Source organism: Meles meles, chromosome 6 (genome assembly GCF_922984935.1).
Source record: "Meles meles chromosome 6, mMelMel3.1 paternal haplotype, whole genome shotgun sequence".
Lineage (NCBI taxonomy): Eukaryota > Metazoa > Chordata > Mammalia > Carnivora > Mustelidae > Meles > Meles meles.
Window position 1 is genome coordinate 88,751,259 of NC_060071.1, and position 24,788 is coordinate 88,776,046.

General features: G+C 40.0%; 1 protein-coding gene and 1 pseudogene across 1 annotated transcript in view; one reads left to right on the forward strand and one right to left on the reverse strand.

Annotated features, from left to right (window-relative positions):
- Positions 1-24,788, forward strand: part of LOC123944480 (protein only RNase P catalytic subunit) — a 135,585-nt gene that overhangs the window by 103,793 nt on the left and 7,004 nt on the right. The window lies entirely within an intron of this gene.
- On the reverse strand, positions 8,643-9,290 carry LOC123944758 (annotated as a pseudogene).

Here is a 24,788-nt window from a genome sequence, read left to right on the forward strand (position 1 = left end):
AAAAAATGGAGTATCAAATAGAAGAGGAAAGGTCTGAATGTTTAAATTTCCCCGTGAAATTCACATGTTGCAGTCTAACCTGGCATGTGATATTATTTGGAGATGGGGTCTTTGGGAGATGATTATGTTATGAAGGCAGATACCCCCTGGATAGGACTGTATCCTTATAAAAGAGGCCAGAGAGATGTCCCTTGCCTTTCTGCCATGTGAGGACATAGTGGAAAGATGGCTATCTATGAACACAGAGTCAGGCCCTCACCAGACATGGAATCTGCAGTGACATGAACTTGACTTCCCAGCATCCAGAAATGTGAGAAAAAAATGCCTGCTATTCATAAGTTACCTAGTTATGGTAGTTTTGTTATAACAACTCAACAGACTAATACAAGGACTGAAATATGTTCACTGGAATCAACAATTAGGAAATGGCTGATGGCCTCAGTGGGATCAGCTTTAATGCAGTGATAGGGGTTAAGCCATCCTTTGGGGGTTAAGGAGTAAATGGATAGCAAGAAAGAAATTGTATACTAGTCTTTTGAGAAGTTTAGAGGAGGAGAGAAGCTAGAGCCAGCTAGCTCTCTATGAGTTACTGATTACAGCAATGGCGAACCAGGGGCACCTACGTGGTTCAGTCAGTTAAGCATCTGACTCTTGATTTTGGCTCAGGTCATGATCCCAGGGTCCTGGGATGGAGCCCTCATCGGGCTCCCTCCTAAGCAGGGAGGGATCCTGCTTCTCCCTCTCCCTCTGCCTGCCGCTCCCCTTGCTTGTGCTCTCTCTATATATATATCAGATAAATAAATGAAGTCTTAAAAAAAAAAACCGATCAGGAGACCTAATGGCATTTTGAACTAAAGTGACGACAGTGGAACTAAGAAGAAATAGGTGTGCTTAAATCAAGGAATTAAAGTAAAGGATCTTTGAAACTATATGTTCACTGTATTTTCCTGAAAACTTAATTCTCTTAACATCTTAATCTTTGAGGGTCTGTCAAACCTATGTATCAGTGTACCACATTTTTGTGCTTTCATACCCTATCAATAACAATATGTAGTCTTTTAAAGCTTACTGAGTCCTTTCATAGATATTATCTGATTTTATCCTTACATATGTTTTTGGAGTAAGTTTTACATACGGGGAAACCGGCTCAGAAGCTAAGCGACTTGCCCAGAAGTTAACAGCTCTCTAGTACTACGCTGAATCCACATCCTGTGCTTTTTTCAGAGATGTTCCGCTTCCCTGAAAACAAATGATATTTTTTCAAAGCGAATGATCACATTCTCAGCATTTGAATGCCAGCTTGGCAGCATATTATGAGTTGGTTAGATCAGGCATGATGAAGAACAAGAATAGACGATCTGATTCATGTGTACCCCTGCCAAATTCACAAGTGAACCACCAATGTTTAGGTTTAGATGAAGTCATGGGAGTGGGAGGGTCCTCATGATGTGATTAGTGTGCTTATGAGAAAGGAAGAGATGAGAATTCTCTCTCTCTGCCATGCCAAGGGCACAGTGGAAAGGCAGCTGTCTACAAGCCAGGGACAAAGCTGTTACCAGAACCTGAGCACACTGTCACCCTGATCTCAGACTTTCTGGCCTCCAGAACTGTGCGAAATAAGTTTCTGTTGTTTAAGCCACCCAGTCTACGATTTTTTGTTATGGCAGCCCAAGCTGACTAAGACAGTTCATAAAACTATTTTGTTCTGATAACTCCCAATTGCAGTATTTTCCAGAATTAGATGCCTGCCTAGTCTGCATCTTACAAGCAGGATTCTTGTTCCTTTCGCTAGGTGATAGATACTAGGCACAATATTTATTCTGCATTTCATACATTATCTAATAACAGTAAGTGAATGAAGCCATACCGTTGCCATGTCAACTCAGTGGCTTGTCACACTGAAACAAGTTTCCCTTTCATTGTCCTGCCTTGTCTAACTGTGGAAAACCAAGGGCCGGGGCGCCTGGGTGGCTCAGTGGGTTGAAGCCTCTGCCTTCGGCTCAGGTCATGATCCCAGGGTCCTGGGATTGAGCCCTGCATTGGGCTCTCTGCTCAGTGGGGAGCCTGCTTCCTCCTTTCTCTCTCTTTGCCTGTTTCTCTGCCTACTTGTGATCTCTGCCTGTCAAATAAATAAATCTTTAAAAAAGAAAGAAAGAAAACCAAGGGCCCTCTGCTCTGTTCTCTATTAAAAAAAAAAATTAGAAAACTTTTTGAAACAAGAGTGCTTAATAGAAATGTGGTACCAACTGGCATAGAGTTGGTAGTTTATAAATCATTTCACTGTCACCAGTGTTACCACTCAGACTATTTCCCACCATTCTGTACACACACGGTCTAATTTTATCATCCTTTAAAAATACTGTGGCTACTACTTCCTGGCTAGTGGTCAACTTTTAAACCATTCTTTTCTTTGTTTTAAAACCTACACAGGTGAGTTTTCTCAGTTTACCTGTTTCTGTTTTGGAAAATCATGCCTTTGAAAAAAGATTATTTTGTTTGTTTATTTATTCCCATTCATAGATACCTTTGTGTGTGTGTGTGTGATCATAGTCATTCCTAAGGCAACCAGTTGTGTTTTGAGACAGCAAATCTTAAGGACAGCTGTGATGTCACCTACCTTAAGAAGTTCCGTTTTTCTGATGTTGTATTCTAGGCATATGCAGATATTAGAGGAAAAAACAAAATTCAGTTCAAGTAAACATCTTTGAATTAGCATATAGAATCAGACTGGATCCCTTCACTTTTTTACTCTTTAGAATATTAGAAGGTCTTAGTAATTTTCTGACTATTAGATTATTCTTTTTTTATTCATTTTTATGACTATTAGGTTATTCTTAAAAATTAATATCTTCACTTACAATGTGAACATAATTTTGATTATATCTGAAAGTCCTGCTTCTAGGCTAGGTGTACATATTTACGAAGTAGGATATGGTACTGTGGAAAGTATATGTTTTACATTAGATTTGAAAAATTAAGAACATTTCAAAAAAATCCCTTGCTATCTTCAAAAATATTGAAAATGATGATTGCACTTTTTTATGGCTGTACTGTTAATGCAAAAAATTATTAATTTGGAGATGGAATTGTACAGCCTCACGTACTTGGGGTTTTTTATTTTTATCTTTTTGGTTTTTTGACATGTGTCAGTGTGAAGGTATTTCATCGATTGAAAACAAAGGAACACTTTGACCTCCCATGCCTTATCCTTCTTTTTGTCAAATCCCCCCTCAGAGGAATCTTTAGAAAAGATTTGGCATCAAAGAGATCTGGATCAGAATTCTGGCTATGTCATGTACTAGCAGGGTCACCATGGGCACATCACTTCATTGCTAAGTTAACACCCTAAAACCAAACATTCTATCTCCCCTGCTTCTCCTCCTTCAAACCTATTCTTCTTTCTGTATCCTCTATTTGGTTTGCCAATACCACCCTCCAGCCAGTTGCCCAAGCCAGCAATTCCAGGTTGGTTTTTTTTCACCTTTTTGTTCTCTACTTAGTTAACAGATCCTGCCAGTATGGCTTCCTAAATTAATCCCTCCAGTCCTGCACTAAGATGATAGCAACCAGCCAGTGGAGCTGTTGAGCACTTATACTGTGGCTAACCAAGTTGAGACGTGCTAGAAGTGTGAAATACATACCCAATTTTGAAGACTCCGTATAAAAAGGGGATAGAAACTATTTTGTTAACAATATTTATATTAATTTCATATTGAAATAATATTTTCGATATAGTGGGTTAAGGAAAAAATGTATTATTAATCTTTATTTCATGTGTTCCTTTTTGATTTTTAACGTCACTGCCAAACTTATTTGTGGGTCAGGTTCTTTTTTTTTTTTTTTTTAAGATTTTATTTATTTGACAGACAGAGATCACAAATAGGCAGAGAGGCAGACAGGTCAGGGGTGGGGGCGGGAAACAGGCTCCCCACTAAGCAGAGAGCCCAATGCGGGCCTCGATCCCAGGACCCTGAGTCCATGACCTGATTAACCCACTGAGCCCCCCAGGTGCCCCTATAGGTCAGGTTCTATTTCACACGGGCAGTACTGCTCTTGTCTACCTTGCCCTATCTTAGCGAGACTGACTTCCTCTCTCACAGCTCCAAAGTCTAGTGACTGGCCTTCCCACCATCTCACTGAGGCTCAGTGAGAATTTTCTTTCTGACGTGGACATCTGAATGTGTCATTGCTCTCTTCCTACTGCCCTTCAGAGGCTTGTCATCCCATAAACCCAAGGTACTGTGCAGTGCAAATAAGCACTCTGGCTTATTTGACCTCTACGTACCTCTCAGCCTGTCTCTCGTCCTCTCAGCTCCTCCTTCTCCCTACCCAGCACTGTACAACCCTCCAGACCTAAAAATTCCTGTCTTGCCCTAAACATACCATGCTATTTCATACATATGTGCCTTTGGATTTCCAATTCTTTCATCTAGAATGCTGCCCCCTCTGTCTCCCCCATCTTTCTGGGGCATTGCATTTTACCTTTTAAAACTTGCAGAGGCCCCTCTTTTCTCCCTCCCTTGTAGAGATGCTACCAACACTTCGTGTTTACTCCCACTGAGCTCTGAGCTCCTTGAGGGTGGGGCCTGTGTCTTATTCACTCTGATGTCCATCTGTGCTTAGGACAGTACCTGGAGCAGAACAGTTATCCTTTGATAAGTTTCTGTATTCGTTATATTGCATTAAAATCACATATATTACAGTGATTTGTTTACATGTCTGTCTCCCTTCTATGGAATGAACTCTTGGAAGAAAAGAGGTGAATCTTATTGATACATAAAGATCTAAATAAATATCCCAGCACCTCAAATGGTGCCTGCCAGAGTGGACGCCATATTGTTGAATTGAATTAAATTCAGGCAGAACCTACCGGAAATCTGCTGACTTTCAAATTGACCTTCAGGCTCAATCCTTCAGAGGATTACTGACTTGGAAGAACTCTAGGATCCTTTTTTTCTTTAGTTTTTGGGATTACTTTGTGTGCTATTGTTGCTATTTGTCCCCTCAGTTTTATTGAGATAGAATCAACATATAATGTTGTATAAGTTTGAGGTGGTGTACAGAACAATGATTTGATATATATGTATATTTCATATATACATAATGAAATGATTACCACAGTAAGTTTAGTTAACATATCCATCACCTCACATAGATATAATTTTTTCTTGTGAAGAGAACTTTTAAGATCTATTCTCCTAGCAACTTGGAAATATATAGTACAGTATTGTTAACTGTGGTTGCCATGCTGTACATCATATCCCAGAACCAACTTACCTGATATCTGCAAGTTTGTATCTTTTGACAGCCTTCATCCATGTCCCCCACCTTCTTTTTGCTGTTTTTTAACCTTTAAATGTTTTTCATCCTTTATAAAGGTAGTATGTATATCACTGGGGAAAAAGTCAAATAATATCAAATGATAGAAATTGAATGTTCTCTCAGTCCTGCCCCCCAGAGGGAACCACTGATAAGTGTGTGTCTTTCACGACTGTTTTCACACTTACACACATAATTATTTTTCACAAAGATGCCATCATTAAACATATTACTCTAAAATTTGCATTTTTAAAAATATATGTATTTCCAAGTACAACGTTTTGTAATTGTCTTTGAATAGTCAGATTGGGGTCATGTTTGATGTTATGACTCTGCTCCTGGGCTGGGCAGAGGGCTGGTCTTAGCTGACTTATTTTACAATCCAGTGGTCACCTCACACTACTTGCAAAGGAGAAAGAGCTCCTATACCCAGGGTTTGGAATAGAAGACCCTGCTGCAAGTAAAAAATATCTTTGGAGTCTTACTTGTTTCATCTTAAAAGTTAGTGTAGGGGTACCTGGGTGACTTGGTTGGTTAAACGTCTGCCTTTGGCTCAGGTCATGATCCCGGGATCTTGGGATCGAGTCCTGCTTTGGACTCCCTGCTCAGGTGGGAGTCTGCTTCTCCTTCTCTCCATCTGCCCTTCCCGCTTCTCATGCTCATGCTCTCTCTCTCTAATAAATCAATTTTAAAAAATCTTTAATAAAAACAATGTAGATCTTGAATTTGTAAATATTAAAGCATCTCCGTTTTCAAATAAAAAACAAGGAGGTTCTCAGAAACAAACAAACAAACAAAAGCCTGAAGTAAAATTCTCAGTCCAGAAGGTTGTGCCTGCTTGTCCTCTAGGCCTCAGGGTACCCCAGTATATTGCCAGGTCCTGCTTGGGTATACCCTAGTGTGAGAAATACGGTGTTGGGCTTTCAAACAAAAGTACCTAGGGGTTTCCCACAACTTACCCAGGAAGGAGAGAGCAGTAGATGCTACCGGAAAAATTATAATCACAGTTAGCTATAGAATAAGGGGGCAGGATTAGGAATGGAACGTACTGAAAAGACAGAAGTTAGAATCAAGAGGTACTTAATATGGGCACTACTGATTCAGAGAATAGTTAGGATTAATGTAGGTTTGAAACCTGGCTCTGCTTTTACTGGCCTGTGACTATGAGCTATTTTCTTAACCTTACTGAGCCTCTGTTACCTCATTTGTAAAAAGACATTAGGAGCAGGGAGCTAATATTGGTACCAGAATCATAGGACATCTATGAGGATGAAATGATGATGTATATAAAGACATTTAAAGTGCTTCTGACCCATTAGAATTGCCCAGTAAATTATAGCTAACGGGAGAAAAGTAGAAGAGTCTTCTTTTTAGTTTACATGAATTTTTAATCTATGTACTTGGAAAAAGAGCCTCAAAATAGCTCTTCTACCAAGAACCAACTCCATCCACCCATATCTCTGCCTTGATAAGAGAATAGTGAGCACAGTTGTCTCATTTTATTTCTAATTCTTCCTCTCACAGCTCTCCCTCAAATCACATCCCCATTATTGCTTCCTGTCATTTCCAGTTTCTGTGCCCCCATTTCTGCTAAGAAAAGCAGAAGTGAGGGAAATGTGAGGGTTTGGGGATTTCTAAAAACTGTTCCTAAGTTCTCCTTGTTATATTATATTAAACTATAGTTAATGTGAATATAATATTTTCTGGATCTTTTCTCTGGGAAACGCAAAGGAATTTCCCCCATTAGGGTCACATTTTATCTTTTAGAGGACAGAAATTACTATATTGGGCATACATAATTTGAGAGTTACGCAGTTATGAGAGTTCATTACATCAAAGAAATTCGCTGTTGTATTTTTTCACTCTGTGTCTTGCAAATGGGGAAACTTGGGCTCTTGACTTGCCTCAAGGCCACAGGTAAATTGCTGAGCCTGAAGTGTTAGTTGTTTTGTTTTGTTCTTAACATTTTATTTATTTATTTATTTATTTGAGGGATCCCTTCTTTGCCTTTTGGCTAGGATCAGATGTATTTATTTATTTGAGAGAGAGCACGTGCATTCGTGAGCAGGGAGGGGCAGAGGGGAAGGGAGAAAGAATCTGAAGCCGACTCCACACTGAGCCAGAGCCCGACATGGGCATTGATCCCAGGACCACAAGATCATGACCAGAGCCAAAACCAAGAGTTGGACACTTAACCTACTGAGCCACCCAGGCACCCCCTGAACTGATACTAGTTTAAACATAGGAGGTTGCTCTTTTGTACCTCAAAAATGATAGAATATTGGGACCTTTGTCTGATTCATATTACAAAGCCTCTGGTATGTATGTAACATGTCATAAAGAACACTTAAATGTAAATGTATAGTGTACAGAGTAACAATAAAACTAATTCTCCTGTACCTACCGTTAAATTAAAACGCTCTGTGCCCTAACTTATTTTTCTTCCTCCTGCTAACCTCTTCTTCCCCCATGCCCACAGCCTGAGTACAGTGTAATGTCCTTGCTTTTCTTTGTCTAGGTTTGAAAAACCTGAGTGCAAGTTCAGCCCTAGGCATGTGAGGAAAGACAAGTATTGTCGCTGTTAGATGACAACTCCTCCCACCCAGAGAAGGTGAACAGAATCTTTGGTTCATGGCTTCTCTGAGAGCTCCTAAGAGCCCCTTCTGGTGAGGCAAGGGCTTAGGGTTATACACAAGTCTTAGGAAACAGAGGTTTGTACCACAGTGAAGACACCTTGCAGAGTTGTAGTTTGAATGAGTTGTACAACATTGGACCGAAATATGGTCAAACATTACAGGCTGCTGTTTACTGCCTCTAAACTCATGTGGCTTTCCTCCAGCTTTTAAGAGTAGATCAAAGTAAAATGTTCTTGCCTTTTCAGTAAAATGCAAGTTTTCACTGATCCAGGCAGCAAGGCAAGGAGTGGGAGTATAGTAACTCCAGACTTTGCTTAAGACAGCCAAGTATGAGCTCACACAGGCACTTGATTCTCCAGTGAAAATTCTAATGTCATGGCAATGGGGATCATGGTGATGACTGTCCCTAGTGTGGGCATCTTTCAAGGCACTTTCTAATCCTGATCAATTGCCCTCTGATTCTTATACACAGCCCTTATCCTGGAATCTCTCTTCACCATCCTTCATACATTTCCCATTCTCTCTCTATTTCCTGCCTTCCTCTTTCCTGGTTTAGTGTCTGGTGGAAAACATTCTTCAGGAGCTTCCTAAGGAAGGTGTGTGGGAGGTAAAATTTTGGAAGGCATCCATGTCTGAAAGTGTCTTTGTATTATTCTTATATATGAAAGAGTGGCTGAAAATAGATCTCTAGGTCAGAAACATTCTTTCAGAATTTTGAAGACAGTGCTTTGTTTGCAGTGTTGGAAACCTGAACACTTTTTTTTTCTTACTGTTATTTGCATTTATTTTATGAAGAATTGACTCCCGGGCCATAATTTTTTGTTTCTTCTGGGATATCTTTGTCTTCTGTGCAGCCTCCTCTTCTAGCTTAGGGACAGTCTGCTCTTTCTCAGTAAGGAGCATCTCAGTATGGCAGGAGAGCTCCTGTTGAATTAATCTGACCATGAGCCCTGTAAGTTCTACACTGCATCTTGGTGGCTTTGTTCACCTGGCTGTGCTGTGACCAGAGAATCTACATCTAAACCTTAAGTTCAGTGTGACTCTGCATTTTTACGTATGTGCAGTAAAAAATTAGCACTCTTTGGGCTACCCACCCTGCATCCAGCCCCACACTTTGGCCTGGGCACATCTACCAACTCCACCACTGTAGTGATGCAATGGTATGCATTGCTTCTGCAAAGTGACATCCTTCAGATACTTGGTGACTTTTTAGATATGCATACCCTTGAGAGCCTGTGCAGTTTCACATGTGTTCTTAGAGTGAACACGAAGATTTGAACCTTTTGGTTTGCATGATTTTGTAGGGCTTTCTGTGTCAAGTGAGTAGTGAACCATTTTCAGAGATCACCTAAGGCTGCTTATAGGAAGGACAGAAATCTGAAGACATTTTGATACCTGATCTTTTCTATATGGTCTGCTTTTTTCTTTCCAGAAGCTTTTGGAATTGTCTTTTTGTCTCCAGTGTTCTGAGCTTTTACAGCAGCATGACTTGATATGGTCTGTTTGCCATTCATTGAGTTGAGTATGCAAGGGACTATTTCGTTCTTTAAAAAAAAAAAAAAAGATTTTATTTCTTTGCGAGAAAGAGAGAGTGAGAGAGCGCACAAGCAGGGGGGAAGGGCAGAGGAGAGGCAGAAGCAGACTCCCCCACTGAACAGGGAGCCTGATGATGCGGGGCTCAATCCCAGAACCCTGGGATCATGACCTGAGCCGAAGGCAGACACTTAACTCACGGAGCCACCCAGGAATCCCATGGACTATTTCATTCTAAAAACTCACTATCTTACTGTTTTAGGAAATGTTCTTTGACTGTTTCATTGATGAATCCTCTCCGTTTTCCCTGTTTGTTCCCTCCCTCCCTTCCTTACTCTCTCTCTCTCTCTCATTCAGATGTTAGATCTCCTAGGCTGGTCCTCTAAATTTCTTATTTTTTATCTCTTTGCTCCTTTTCTGGGAAGCCTTTTCTTTTCTTTCTTTCTTTCTTTTTTTTTTCTTAAGATTTTATTTATTTATTTGATAGAGAGGCAGGTGGGGCTGGGTGGGGGGTGCGGGGAAGCAGGCTCCCTGCTGAGCAGAGCAGAGAGCCCAACAGGACCTGATCCCAGAATCCGGGGATCATGACCTGAGCTGAAGGCAGAGGCTTTAGCCCACTGAGCCACCCAGGCTTTTCCATGTTCTCTTCCTACCCTTCTGTTGATTTTTTTTTTTTTTTTTAAATTCCTGGTAGCAGCCATGTTTTAATTCCTAAGAGCCCTTTATTCTCTTCCTTAAAAAAAAATAAATAAATAAAAGCTTAATGAATACATGGTCTCATAGGATTTTTTAAAAGATTTATTTATTTTTAGAGAACGCATGCGCACACACATGTGCGGGGTGAGAGGCAGAGGGTAAGAATCTCAAGCAGACTCCCTGCTTAATGGGGAGCCCCAGGAGGGACTCGAGCTCATGATCCTGAGATTAAGAGTCAGAGGCTCAAGCAGCTGAGCCACTCAGGCCCCCCATTATCTCATAGGATTTTAATGATAGGTTTTTATGGGGTTTGGGCCTTCTCCCTTTATATATAGTCTTTTGCTTATTTATTTTCCTTATTTGTTTTAGACTCTTCCATTTCACAGGCTCTCCACCCTGTGATGATTCTTTGCTATCTGCTTATGATTAAACATAATCTAAACAGCTGATTAGAAACTCTATGTAGGTGGGGTTATTGACTGTTGACTTCACAGTAGGGTGATCTGGGTGGGCCATTGTTGGGGAATTCCCAATTAGTATCTCTAGGTTTTTTTCCTTTGCCTGGTCAGATTCCCCAAAGGCGAGTTTCCAGTCTCTTGCCTGCAGAGTAAAGGCCTTACCAGTGCCAGTGTTTCTGAGAGTCAAGGAAGGAGACAGGTCTGCGTTTCTCTATATTCTAATTTCAACATGCATATATTCACGTAATCCCTATTTTCAGTATGGTACACACACTGTCAAATGAGCCTGGTACTGTGATCTAGAGATCCTTTGATTCACCACATCCAGGTAATGAGCCTTCAGACTTCTTACCCTCACCCCAGCAGAATCAATATGGATGTGAGATTGGAGGGCAAATTTAGGACTCTGATACTGCTTTAATAGCTTTTACCCAATTCTCCAGAGGAAATAGACTTCCATTTAGTATGCCTCCTTTGCTTTTAGTTCTGGATTGTTTTGAGAAATTAAGTTAGTTCTTAGCTTACCCCTCTTCAAATCTGCCTTTGTTGTATCTGCAAGGTTAGTGGCCACCTGTCCATCTCCTTTCCAGCTTCCAGATTTTGTTGCTGCTATCTCCCCTCTTGTTCTCCAAGTTCTTGTGGGTTTGTCATTTTATAAGGCTCTGTATTACAGTTTTACTGGGATTTCAAGTGGGATTAATATTAAATGTGTGTGTTCCTTTGTCTTCTTAACCTCAAAGCTTATGTTCTCCTCACTACTAACAAGTGTTGACAGAGAGATTAACATAAAAATCAGCGAAGTCTGTGAGAATCTCTCTTTCTTTTTCTTCCATTTTGATTCTCTTTCCTTTTTGGGGGGCGGGTAGGGAGAGGTGGATACGGTGAGGTTTGGGAGGTCTAAATGTACTAATCCATGCTGTACTTTCTAATAATAGCTAGTTCTTACTGAGTACTTTTCCATGTGCTTTGTAGCTTAATACATCTACATTAATCCTCATAATAACCCAATTTGTATCTCCATTCTACCAATGATGAAACAGAAGCCCAAAGAGGAAATGTACATTTCCTAAGGTCACCCAGTTCTGACATAGTGGAACCAAAATTTGAACTTAGGCAGCCTGACATCAAAGCTTGTTGCTCTTAATTACTATACTATTAAATACTAGCTATAAATTGGAAAAGTCTCTTTTATGTCTCTTTTGATTTCATTTACTGTATAAGCCCTTCCACTACAGAGCTATAGAGGTGACTTGAAACATTAACTGGGGATATCCAAGGTGTCTTTTTATATTCCTAGGTCTTTTGTCTATTTTGAACTGACAGGATTGTTCCAGAAAACAAAGTCAATAGTCACAATGCACTGTTGTATGTGGCTCTGTGCTAAAACAGAAGTTATGTGAATCAGTGCAGCCAAGGAAAGACTACACAAATTTCCAAGCCTCCACAGTCCCCTCATCTTATGCTTTCTCCTCTAGTCATTAAATGGTACCTGTGGGCCTGAAAGTATTTACATTCTTTACCACTGTGAGCAGATTACTGCCCATATATGAACTGGATCTGGAACCCTGGCGGAAATTTTTAATAAATTTTGAAAGTGGAAATTAAAATGCGTCAGAGTAAGTTAATTTAATCTTCCTGAAATTAGTTTTCGGTCTTCAAAATACTGTCCTTTTCTGCTTCACTGTGATAAAAGAAACACAAATATCTTACAGAGAACCTAAAAAGACTGAAGAATGTGTGTAAATGTTTGGAGAAAAGTCATACTATGAGTCAGGAGTGAAATCTTCTGTCTTCTAGACAGTGCTGACTCTCAGCTAGATGGGGAAATCCATCTTGGCCAATTTAATCATTCTCTAAAAGGCTGGACAACTGTGTGGGTGCTAATGGCATCGGAGAGACACGGTACGCAGGAAACACATCCCACACTTGACAGGATGTTCCCAAGTCAGGAAGGGCATTTCTCTTCCTCAGTAGAATTGTTTCATTGACTAAAGACAACATGAGATCATTGAAATCTCCCCAAAATACCAGAGACTGACGAAAGCAGGATATAGGACATGGTGAGTCTAATGTGATATAGTGGGATCATTTATGACATCATAATAAAATGATAGTATTTTGTGTACATACTTCCTTCCAAGAAATTTGAAGAACTTTATGGAGTCAATCAGTCACTAAAGTTTTAAATCTTCTGTGTTCAGAGTAAATGGTCCCAGAGATGGGAGCAGGACTCTGGTTCAGTCCCAGCCTCTCCTCTCTGAAACTCCGCCACAAGGCTTTTGAAGCTTCCACTTCTGGAATACCACCCAGAGAAGTTTCCTTCCCTCATCTCACCCCAGCTTCTGCTGCTTCTCTAAAACATTTCCTTTTTTCATCTTCTTCCATGTCACCTATTTTCATCAAGTGTTAATCTAGATCTTACCTGGGATATAGCTCTTGAACAGTTCCAGCAATGAAATATCATTAATCTTCTTTAAGTAAAGAATGATTTTTCTCTCTGTCTCTCTGTAAGCAGCAGCAGCAGCTGTCATAGGTAGAACTGAGGTTGAGACCACACCAGTAAGTAGTTGGCAAATGAAAATGTGACAAGAAGCCTTGAGCCACAACTTTGGTGGGTTTCCTGCACTCTTTTGTGGTGGCATTCTCAGAGGTACACAGAAAAGTGTCAAATAACAGTCACCTGAGGACTATCTCTAGGGCAGGAATTCTTTTCCTGAAACTTAGCTCAAGAGAACAGTGTTACAAAGACAAAGAAGAGAAATGAAACTGGTTATGAGCTTACCTGCAGATGTTAGGAACACAGAAACAAGTAGAAAGCTCCACTGTTGTAGGTATGACTTGCCTTGTTTTTTCTGCTGCAAACTTTGTGGAGAGCACAGTGTGTCAATTTATAAACATTGTGTTTGTAGTCTTCTGAGTCTGTGAGAACATTGCTCCTATAGAGTTCCATCAATCATTGCATCTCTAAAGTGATTTTGTTCTCAAAATTGTCAAAATTAATTAATTTGTGGGGAATAATTGTCAAAATTAATTAATGCACATGAAAGAAAAGGATCCAAAGAACCTTTGTTTACTTTTCTTGCTTTCTCTTGTCTGCTTTTGACTTAAATCTATCATTTCCTAAAACCCAGCCAGATTCAAATAGGTACCCTCCAACCCCCATCCATCCCAGTTCAACCCCCAAGTTACCATGAGGTTGTCTTTAGTGAAGCAATAGCATAAAAAGTGAATGTGTATTTCCTGACCTTAGTGTCCAAAAAACTATGTAACTGGTATTAGAAATTGGTATTCTTCTATGCTGGAGCCATATGCAGGCTGTTCGTGGTTATTCTAAGAATTTCTTTCCGTTTTTGTTTTTTTTTTTTATGGAATTTTGAGTCTCTCCACATACTGGAAAATAATATCTTTAACATCAACATTCTATTTTTTTTTAAAGATTTTATTTATTTATTTGAAAGGGAGAGAGAGAGAGGGTGAGTTGGTATGCACTTGGGCGGGAGGGGCAGAGGGAGAGGCAGATTCCCTGCTGAGCAAAGATCCTGATGCTGGGCTTAATCCCTGAGCCAAAGGCAGATGCTTAACCAACTGAGCCACAGAGGCGCCCCTCAACATTCTATTTAAAATTGATCTGCTTCCTTTTGCAGCTCAGGTGCTGCATTATAGCTGTGTGTACATATAAAGAGGAGACAAGTCAAAGACAAAATCACTTCACATTTTCCTTGGTGTGAGCACTTTATATGGTTTTATCTGAGAAAAATGAGACCTCCAAACTTAGACCGGCCAAGTGCCATGATGCCTTCCTCCTCAAATACCCCACCTGTTCACAGTTTGCACCTGTAACAGCCAGTGACCATTTTTATGAGGAACAATTTCTACTTTAATCAATCTCCCCTTCTACATCAGATCCTTTAAAGAAAACTGTCCACAGCTGAATGCAGGAATCTTTTAACTTCCCATTTCACACATCGAATACCAGCCAGCATCAGAAGGTGCCCAGGAATGACACAGGGTGCCTTATCCACTGGGTAGCAGGCTCTAACTAGCTGAATAGAATTGGGCGAGGGGCTGCCCTTCAGTCAGGCTAAGGGAAGTAAATACAGCTTCTCCTCACCATTCCCCCACCACTCCTCCACACTGAGAGGAGAGAGGCTGGGCTGAAGTGGAGAGGTAGATGAGGAAGGAAACATATGTCAGCATTAACATGCGGCCTCCCTGGGGCCACCTTATCAAACTGGCCCCTGGTTGTTTCCAAGTCATTAGAAGGAAGAGACATTGTCAGAGACTGAGTGCCCTGAAAGCCACATGGTTTTGAGATCCTTTCTCCAATGAGCTTTTCATATAGGAATTGTATGTGGCTGTGATGACATTTTATGTTTTTGTTGAGAATGACTTGATAGATAAACGTTCATAATACTGTTAAGGATAGTGGTAGAGTGGAGAGGGTGAGAGGGCACCTGATTTCACATTTTAAAAATAAAGCAATCTGAGCAAATAAATGAAATAGGAATTTGAAATTCCCGACTCAGGTCTGGACCCCCTACCCACATATCCTATACTATTCTTTCCTATAAATTTGGAATGGTATCTTCTGTAGCAAATCAGGAGACTGATATTAGATGACTGCTGATTCGATTATGATTCCACTTGAAAGTGCCCTTTGACCAAACGTGAATGTGGAGCAAGGGATAATCCTTACTTACCCGGCCTCCCTCAGCCAGGATGCTGAGTGCTGAAAACCTCCCACCTGTCCCCACTCCTGCTGCCTCTAGGCACTTCTGGCTTCCGCCCTCTCCCAGTTTTTTACGCTGACTGGCTTGCTCTGGGCATCTGCAGCCGGCTCCCACTTCCATCCTCACACCAGCTGTATCTCCTCCGTGCCTCTGCCCTCAAGCTTCCCTCACTCCCCCCACCACCGTCCCTCTGCCAGTGACTCACCTCCTGCAACACAGAAAATAGAAGCTGTCAGGAGGAGTGAGCTCGTGTTTCGACATACATACACACACACACACACACACACACACACACACACCCGCACCCCGCACAGTCAAACCAGTTTATCTCTGCTTAAATCCATCTCCGTGCTAGAGGTGTTCTCTCTCTCACCTGTTCTCCACATTCTCTGCCTGCTTTCTCAGGAAACTGGTTCCAACAATCATTCCCTCTATGCCTGTATCTTCAGCTTCTAGCTTGCCGCTGACTTTTTCTGATCAGAGTATCAATATTGTCAAGTCTCTTCCCTCTTTAAAAACAAAACAAAACAAAAAAACAATATCAAAAACCTCCTCCCTTCACAGTGAAACTTCTGGAAGTTGGAAATTTCAAAGAGGACACGTGACAGTTTCTGAAATGAAAAAGCAGAATTGATTGTTATTTTTGATAAGCAAAATAGATCCATGCTTTTAAGACAGAGTCTCTCTGGACAAAGCAAACTATAAGTGTATGTAGTTTAGGGAACCAATTGAAATCTCACTCCTGCCCCCGTGGTGTCATCAAAATGACTCCTCCAGGCTGCAGGCCGAGCTTTGGTGTCTCTGTAAGCACTGATACTTATCCTCTCCTTTATAGTCTTTCTGAGAGACTTCCGTCTCCTGGTTTTTCTTCCATCCCTCTTGCTGTTCCTCAGTTTACATTAAATTCTTTTTTTTTTTTTTAATTTATTTGACAGAGAGAAATCACAACTAGGCAGAGAGGCAGGCAAAGAGAGAGGAGGAAGCAGGCTCTCTGCAGAGCAGAAAGCCCCATGTGGGGCTCGATCCCAGGACCCTGGGATCATGACATGAGCCGAAGGCAGAGGCTTTAACCCACTGAGCCACCCAGGCGCCCCACATTAAATTCTTTTCTCTTCACTCTACTCTTCAGAAAAGAATATTCCTCATGTTTCATCCTCAACTTTATTCCCTTGTAAGTCTGTATCCTTCCTGTGATACCTCATCTACTCCTAATGGCTCCACATCTTTATCTCCAGCCCAGAGCCCTCTGCTAAATAGTAGAGTCCCGTCACTGGCTGCCCACTGGATATCTCCAACCTGAGCATATCGTGAGCTTTTCTTCTCATAGGTACTGTCTTGCTACCATCATTTGTCCCGTCTTCCCAGTCTTCCTTGGTTTTTCTCTCTCCTCATTTCCCACATGAAATCAATGACCAAGTCTGATCAGCTCTGCTCTACTAACTCTCAGAGGGCTCTCTTCTTTCTGTCTTCACTGCCCCGGCCTCCGTTCTCATCTCTTACTTCAATTACTGCAGAAGCCACCTACTTGATCTCCTTGCTCAGCCTTCTTGCAGTTTACAGTTTTGATCTCTCTAAATTGGGAGTCATTCATGATCCTGTTTTCAATCCTTTGCTTTACCCCCGTTGCCTTTCGGTGGGAAAAGATTCCTTATCACAGCTTACAAGGACCTTTGTGATCTGACCTCTATATTCATTTCCGGCCTTTTTTCTGGCATTTCTCACTGTCATCCCACACTTCTGCGTGAATTGCTTCTGACAGCTTGCAGTTCCTCGAATTCAGTGTACTTATAAAGACCTTCCACCTTCAACATGCTACTCCCTGTCCTGGGAAACTCCCATTCCTTGCCCAAATAATTCATCTGAAACCTCAGCTGTTGCTTCCTCTGTGGAGACTTCCTAGACCGCCCTCCCCACCCCCAATGTGATTTAAGTGCCCATCCTTTGTCCTCCCTCTTAGCACTTGTTAAATTATATTACAGTCATTCGACCGCGAACTCCTGGAGGTTAGGGATAACTGTGTGTTTCTGTCTGTATCTCCAGTACCCCCTGCTATTAGCTGGCAGAGAAGTGCTCATTAATGGTTGATGAATGAACTGGAGTTTTCACTGTATCAGGCCACAGTTTTAAGCATGCGCGCGCACACACACACGTAAGTGCACACCCAAAAAGATCCCTGAATCTGATCGAGTCTCTAGATCCAACTACCAATTTATAAGAAAAACAGAGGACCAGAGAGTATGTTACACAATACCATAGGGATGTAGTCAGCAAAATCTAAGGGTGGAAAATTCTGTTAGGACAGCCACATTTCTTTACTGCAATCAAGCAATTGCAATATATGGAGCTTTTTTAGATCCTGATATTTTGTGAAAACTAAAAAGAAATGATGACTCAGACGCACACTGTGTATTTGATATTAAGGAATTACTGTTAATTTTTTAGGATGATAATGACATTGTGCCTATTTTTTCTAAGGATCCTTATGTTTACATGTACGTTCTGACATATTTATAGATGAAATGATATGATGTCTGTGATTTCAAAATAATCTGAAAGGGAGAATAATCTGGGTGGGGAGACAGATGAAATTGGACTGGCCTGCAGCTGATAGTTATTGAAGCTGGTGACAGACCCCCCAGCAGTTCATTATGCTATTTTACCTACTTTTGTTTGTATTTTTAGATTTCAGTAGTAAAACTACTGAAATTATTATTGTTCATAATAAATTAATAAATTAAATTTAATAAATTTAATAAATTAAATTATTATTATTGTGGCAAAATGTACATAGTGCAAAATTTATGTTAACCAGTTTTTTGTGTTTCTTAGTTTTTGCTTAAGTTCCAGTTACTCTGTATCCATTAAATAATCTCATCCCCTGACCCCTACCCCTGGAACCATTACATTTTCTGTCTCTATGAATTTGACTACTCTAGGTACATCATATAACTGGAATTGTACAATATCTGTTCTTTTGTGTTTGGCTTAATGTCTTAACATAATGTTAACATAATGTCTTCTAGGTTTATCCATGTTGTAGCACATATCAGAATTTTTTTTTTCCTTTTTAAGGCTGAATAATACTCTGTTGTATGCATTTACACATTTTGTTTATCCATCTATTGCTGGGCATTTGGGTTGTTTTCCAAAATTTTTCCAGAAAGTATCTGATTATGAGAATTCTTTTTTTTTTTTTTTTTAAGATTTTATTTATTTATTTATTTATTTGACAGAGAGAGAGAGAGAGCTAGAGAGGGAACACAAGCAGGGGCAGTGGAAGAGGGAGAAGCAGGCCTCCCACCCAGCAGGGAGCCCAGTGGGACCCTGGGCTCGTGAACTAAGCTGAAGGCAGATGCTTAATGACTGAGCCACCCAGGCACCCCTGGTAATGAGAATTCTTAATATAAGGTATATTGATTATAGTTACCTTGCTGAAGAACTGGCATAAAACTAATTTCTGTGGACATCAGATACTAAGGCTTAAGAGTTTTTGAAGATCTACAGTCCACACAACCCAGGAAGTGCCAGAGACTGCAGGCGGTGGGGTAAAAAGTTAAGAATAGGGAAAGGAAGTTATACTTGTTGTCTAGGATTGCTCAGAAAAGCTCTAGCCCTCATTGGCCTCTACCACCTCTCAGGCAGCTTTTCTACTTCCTGAGTATCTCTACAGTTATTTCTAACACCTATAGCCCTGCCAAATGTATTTTTACCCTAAGCTCAGGAACTACCTCTCAGCAATTTTATGCCAAAAATAAGTGTGTCACTTACAAGTAAAACAAAACAAAACTTTTATTTGTCCTGCAGGAGATAAACCAAGTTAGAATGAAAGCCTAAACCAGAAAATGTTTGTATCAAATATTAGTCTGAAATTTGTTCTTACTCTTCTGGTTTTTGGAAAATTATCCTTTAGACATCCTAAGGAGCAATGGCATGGAGAAGAGATAAAGATCTAATCTCAGGTTAACTTTAAGGTACCCACAGAAAGTTCTGGAGTCAATGTGGAATTTTTGATATTCTCTAGAAGGAGCCATACTATTTAGCTTGTTCTACTATTTGGCTCAGATTCTAGACTCCTTAGACAAGCCCAGAACTATCCCTCCCATCTCACGGTTTCCCATGTTAAAACAATCCAGAGTGGATTGCAGCTTCTCTGGTCAGGACTGCCCTGAGCTCAAGAAAATTCTTCCTTATCATTCTCATCTAAATATATTTCCTGCTTATAGTTTCAGGAGAGGATTGCCTTTTATATCTTCTTTTTGCCATCCAGTACACATTGGATATTTGTCACATACCCCTTTGTCTTTAGAAGCCCCAGGGTTGGTTTTTTTTTATTATTATTATTTTTAATTTATTTTTTCTTTTTTAAAGATTTTATTTATTTATCGGACAGAGAGAGACACAGCAAGAGAGGGAACACAAGCAGGGGGAGTGGGAGAGGGAGCTCAGCTCCTGCTGAGCAGGGAACCTGATGCAGGGCTCGATCCAGGACCCTGGGATCATGACCCGAGTCAAAGGCAGCCATTTAACAACTGAGCCACCCAAGTGCCCCAGAAGTCCCAGTTTTGGTTTTAGAGGTTTTGTTTTTTGTTTTGTTTTTTTGTTGTTGTTGTTTACTTTTTATTTTGAGATAATCATAGATTTATTTGCAGATGTAAGAAATGGTGCACGGAGATTCCATGTATCTTTTACCTATTTTCCTCCAGTGATAGCATCTTGGCAAACTATATTATCACAACCAGAATATTGACCTTGATGCAGTCAAGATAGAGCGATGTCCATCACCACAACATCCCTCCTGTTGCCCTGTTACAGCCATACCTACTTCTTGCTTGACCTCATCAATCCAGGTTGTTGTGGTATCAATAATTTGTTCCTTTTTGTCGTTGTTTAGTATTCCGTGATCTGGATGTACCAGTTTGTTTAACTTCATCTATTGAAGGACCTCTAGATTCGATTGTTTCCAGATTTTGGCTATTATGAATACACATAACTAGTTAAACATTTGAGCACAAGTTTTTATGTGAACATAGTCTTCATTTCTTTGGGATAAATGCCCAGAAATACAATAACTCAATTGTGTGGTAGTTGCATATTTAGTTTTACAAGAAACTGACAAACTGTTTTCTGGAGTGGCTGTACCATTTTAAATTCCCATCAATGATATACGAATGATTCAGTATCTCAGCATTTGGTGTTATAGCTATTTTTTTAGCCATTCTGATAGGTGTGTGGTGATACCTCATTGGGTTATAGTTTGCATTTCCCTGATAGCTAATAAAGTTGGATATCTTTTCATATGCTTGTATATCATGTATGCAAGGTGTTAGGTGTTCTTTTGTTTTGTTTTGTTTTGTTTTTAAGTAAACTCCACCCCCATTGTGGAGCTGGAATTCACAATCCCAAGATCAAGATTCATATTCTCTGTCAACTGAGCCAGCCAGGTGCCCCAAAAGGACTTTGTTCATGTTTTATTTGGATAGTTTGCTTTTTTTAGCTATTGAATTTTGAGAGTTCTTTATGTGTTCTGGAAACGTTTTTGTTGAGTATATGGTTGGCAAGTATTATCTCCCAGTCTGTAACTTGTCTTTTTCATCTTTTTAACAGGGCCTTTCATAAAGCAGTTTTAATTTTGATAAAGTCCAATTTATCAATTTTTCCTTTTATAGACAGTGTCTAGATACCAAGTCTAAGAACTCTGTGTAGCCTGTCATGACGCTTTTTCTCTTAGGTTTTTTCCTAAAACTTTATAGCTGTTTAATATTTGAGTCCATGGTCCATTTTGATTGAATTTTTTATATAAGGTATGAGATTTAAATGTCCATTTTGATTGAATTTTTTATATAAGGTATGAGATTTAAATAGAGGTTTATTATTTACTCATGGATGTCCAATTGCTTCAGCACCATTTGTTAAAAAGTTTATCTTTCCTTGGCATATTTGTGTGGGTCTATTTCTGGGTCATCTATTCTGTTCTGTTGATCTATGTGCCCATCCCTCTACCAGTGTGTCAGAATTTAGATTACATTAGCTCTATAATAGGGCTTAAGATGAAGTAGACTGATTCTTCCCCCTTCATTTTTTTTTTTTTTCAAATTTGGTTTAGCTATTCTTCTTCCTTTGCCTTACCATATAAGTTTATAATAATCCTGTCTATATGTCTGCCAAAAAATCTTGCTGGGATTTTGATAGGAATTGCTTTAAACACCCACATATCAATTTGGAGAGAATTGACATTTTTACTGCAATCCATGAACATGGATGGTATTGTTCTGTTCTTCCATGTGCTGGCTGATTTTCTGACTAGGTCATTTGCCAGTTGTTGAAAGAGGAGTATTGAAGTCTCCAGCTGTAATTGTGGATTTGTCTGTTTCGCCTTTACATTCTATCAGCTTTCTTTTCACATTTTTGCAGCTCTGTTGTTAATATTAATGTAACCACTCTGGCTTTGCTTTGATGAATAGTTTGCAATAGTTTGCATAAGATTTAACTTACTCCATCCTTAAACTTTCCACCAGCCTATATTTGTATATGTGAAATGAATTTCTTCTTTTAGATAATATTAGCTTGGTCATGTTTTTTAACCCACTCTACCAGCCTCTTTTTTTTTTTTTTAAGATTTTATTTATTTATTTGACAGAGGGAGAAGGATCACAAGTAGGCAGAACAGCAGGCAGAGAGAATGGGGAAACCAGACTCCCCGCCGAGCAGAGAGCCTGATGTGTTGCTAGATGCCAGGACCCTGGGATCATGACCTGAGCCAAAGGCAGAGGCTTAACCCACTGAGCCACCCAGGCGCCTCTACCAGCCTCTTTTAATTGGTATATTAAAACCCTTTATATTTTGGGGCACCTGGGTGGGTCAGGTGGTTGAGTGAGTGTCTCTGCCTTTTGCTCAGGTCATGATCTCCGTATCCTGGGATTGAGCCCCATGTCAGGCTCCCAGCTCAGCGGGGAGCTTGGTTCTCCCTCTCCCTCTGCCTCTTCCCCTGCTTGTGCTCTCTCTGTCTCTCAAGTAAATAAATAAAATCTTAAAAAAATATATTTCATGTTAGTATTGAAATGTTAAGATTTATACCTGCCATTTTATTTTTTCTTTTATTTTTCTTGCCTTCCTATGGGCTATGTGAACTTTTTACAGAATTCCACTTTGATGTACTTATAGTGGGTTTTTTATTGTATTTTTTAATCTGTAGTTTTTTTTAGTGTATCTCTTTATATAGCATTTTTCATGGCTGCTCCAGGTACTATATGTATGTATGTATACACACACACACACACACACACACATAATATCAGTCTGCTGGTGTCATCATTGTAACAAGTTTTCTGTGTTGCCAGATGGCCTCTTTCCTGGTCCTTTGGCTAGAAAAACAGGCCTTTGTTGGGCTCTTTTTGTCTGTACCCATTGACATTTCTGGATTTCTGACGTCTTTAGCTCCAAGTCTAGGATATATGAGGCAAAAAGAAAATCCAGGGAACACACTGCCATGTCTTTCATCATACCCCCCAGGTCCCTAGCCAGTCTGCTTTTTTCTCTCTACCTTTCACAGTCTTCTTTTTTTTTAATTTCTCAAAAAAAAGTTTTTTTGCTTTATGGGGAAAATAAGCATAAATCTCATTTTATACTGTAATTTTAAAAAATTTTATTTTTAAGCAATCTTCACAGCCAACATGGAGCTAAAATTGACAACCCCAAGATCAAGAGTTGCCTGCTCCACCGACTGAGCCAGCCAGGCACCCCTGTGCTATATTTTATATCTTAAACGTGTTTGGAAACATTTTGATTTTGGGGAACATCAAACTTTCAAAGTCTTTCTGTGTATGTTTTGTATAATGGCTAGGGGTTTTTGTTGTACTTAGTGGCAGAGGTAGGAAAAAGTAGATCTACTCCCATCTTCCTAGAAGCGGAACTCCCTCCCAGTTTTATTTTTGATCTAATGTAGAATTAAGGTATTTTCTTTTTCTTTACTGTTCTGAGTATACCTCTGAATCTGACCCAGCCCACTAGATCCAGCCTTGGAATTTACCCCAGAAGTCTGCTCATAGCTAGACTCTTACAGAGTTTCATGCCAGTACCTCTATTCTGTATACACATCTTTCTTTCCTGTGTCTTTCACTTACACTCCTTTTTTTGTATTGTTTCAGATAGAGAGCTGGTAGAGACCTCTAAACCACAAGATGGTGCCCCAGAGCAGTTCAAGCTAATCCTTTTCTGTTCTTCTCTGGCCCCTATTTTTAACTTAATATTAGTAAACTCAAGGCTGTTTATCTAAACCAGCATATGGCTCTGAAGACCCAACTGTGTTTTTCTTTAAGCCACATCTTCCCAGTTGCATGAAAATTTTTTTAAAAAGTTATTGTTTGAATTTTTTTTTCCTATCTTTAATTTGGTGAGAATTCATATGGAAAATTTTAAAAGTAATTGTCTTCCTCTTAGTGAATCAAGTTGCCATTTTGTAATTGGGCTCACTGAAAATAATCCTAAAGGAAAGGAATATTATAGGGGTGCCTGGGTGGCTCACTCGGCTAAGTAGTTAAGCATCTGACTTTCTCTCAGGTAATGATCTCAGGGTCCTAGGATCTAGGATGGAGCCCTGCATCTACCTCTGCACTCAGCAGGAGTCTGCTTGTCCCTCCCATGCTCTCTCACTCTTTGCCTCTCCCCCTCCCCCTCCTCATGCTCTCTCTCAAATAAATAAAATCTTTTAAAAAAGAAAGAAAGGAAGGAAAGGATGTTATATGTGCATTCTGAAGGAGATGCACCTCTCTCAATGTCTTTTGAGGTATTTGAATCAGAGAGCCAAACTTCCTTAAGGTATAGATGTTTGCTTTTGATTACTAGCCTAACTTTTATTTTTTAATTTATTTTTTTAATCTTACTTATTTATTTGACAGAGAGAGACACAGCAAGAGAAGGAACACAAGCAGTGTTCCTGTCCAAAGACAAGCAGTGGGAGTGGGAGAGCGAGAAGCAGGCTTCCCACCAAGCAGGGAGCCCGATGTGGGGCTCGAACCCAGGACCCCGGGATCATGACCCGAACCAAAGGCAGCCACCCAGGCGCCCTAGCCTAACTTTTAAATGATGGCTTAAAGATTATATGAAAATATATGGTTATTCCACTGGTAGATACATGTTAACAGTCTTCAGATGGTAGGGTATGAGTAGTTGCTTCTTTGTCTTTCTTCTGGTCTGTATTTTTCAAGTTTCAGTAATGAACAACTTTTATGATAGATAAAAATAGATGTTGAGTATATTCTTCAGCTAAGCAGAAAATATTTATTAACCATCTAACAAATGTGGATTCAGCATATATATTTTCCTAGACTTAATAGGTTCACTAAAGACAGGGACCAGGTCTTTTTTTTTTTTTTTTTAGATTTTATTTATGTGAGAGAGAGAGCGAGCAAGGGGACTGG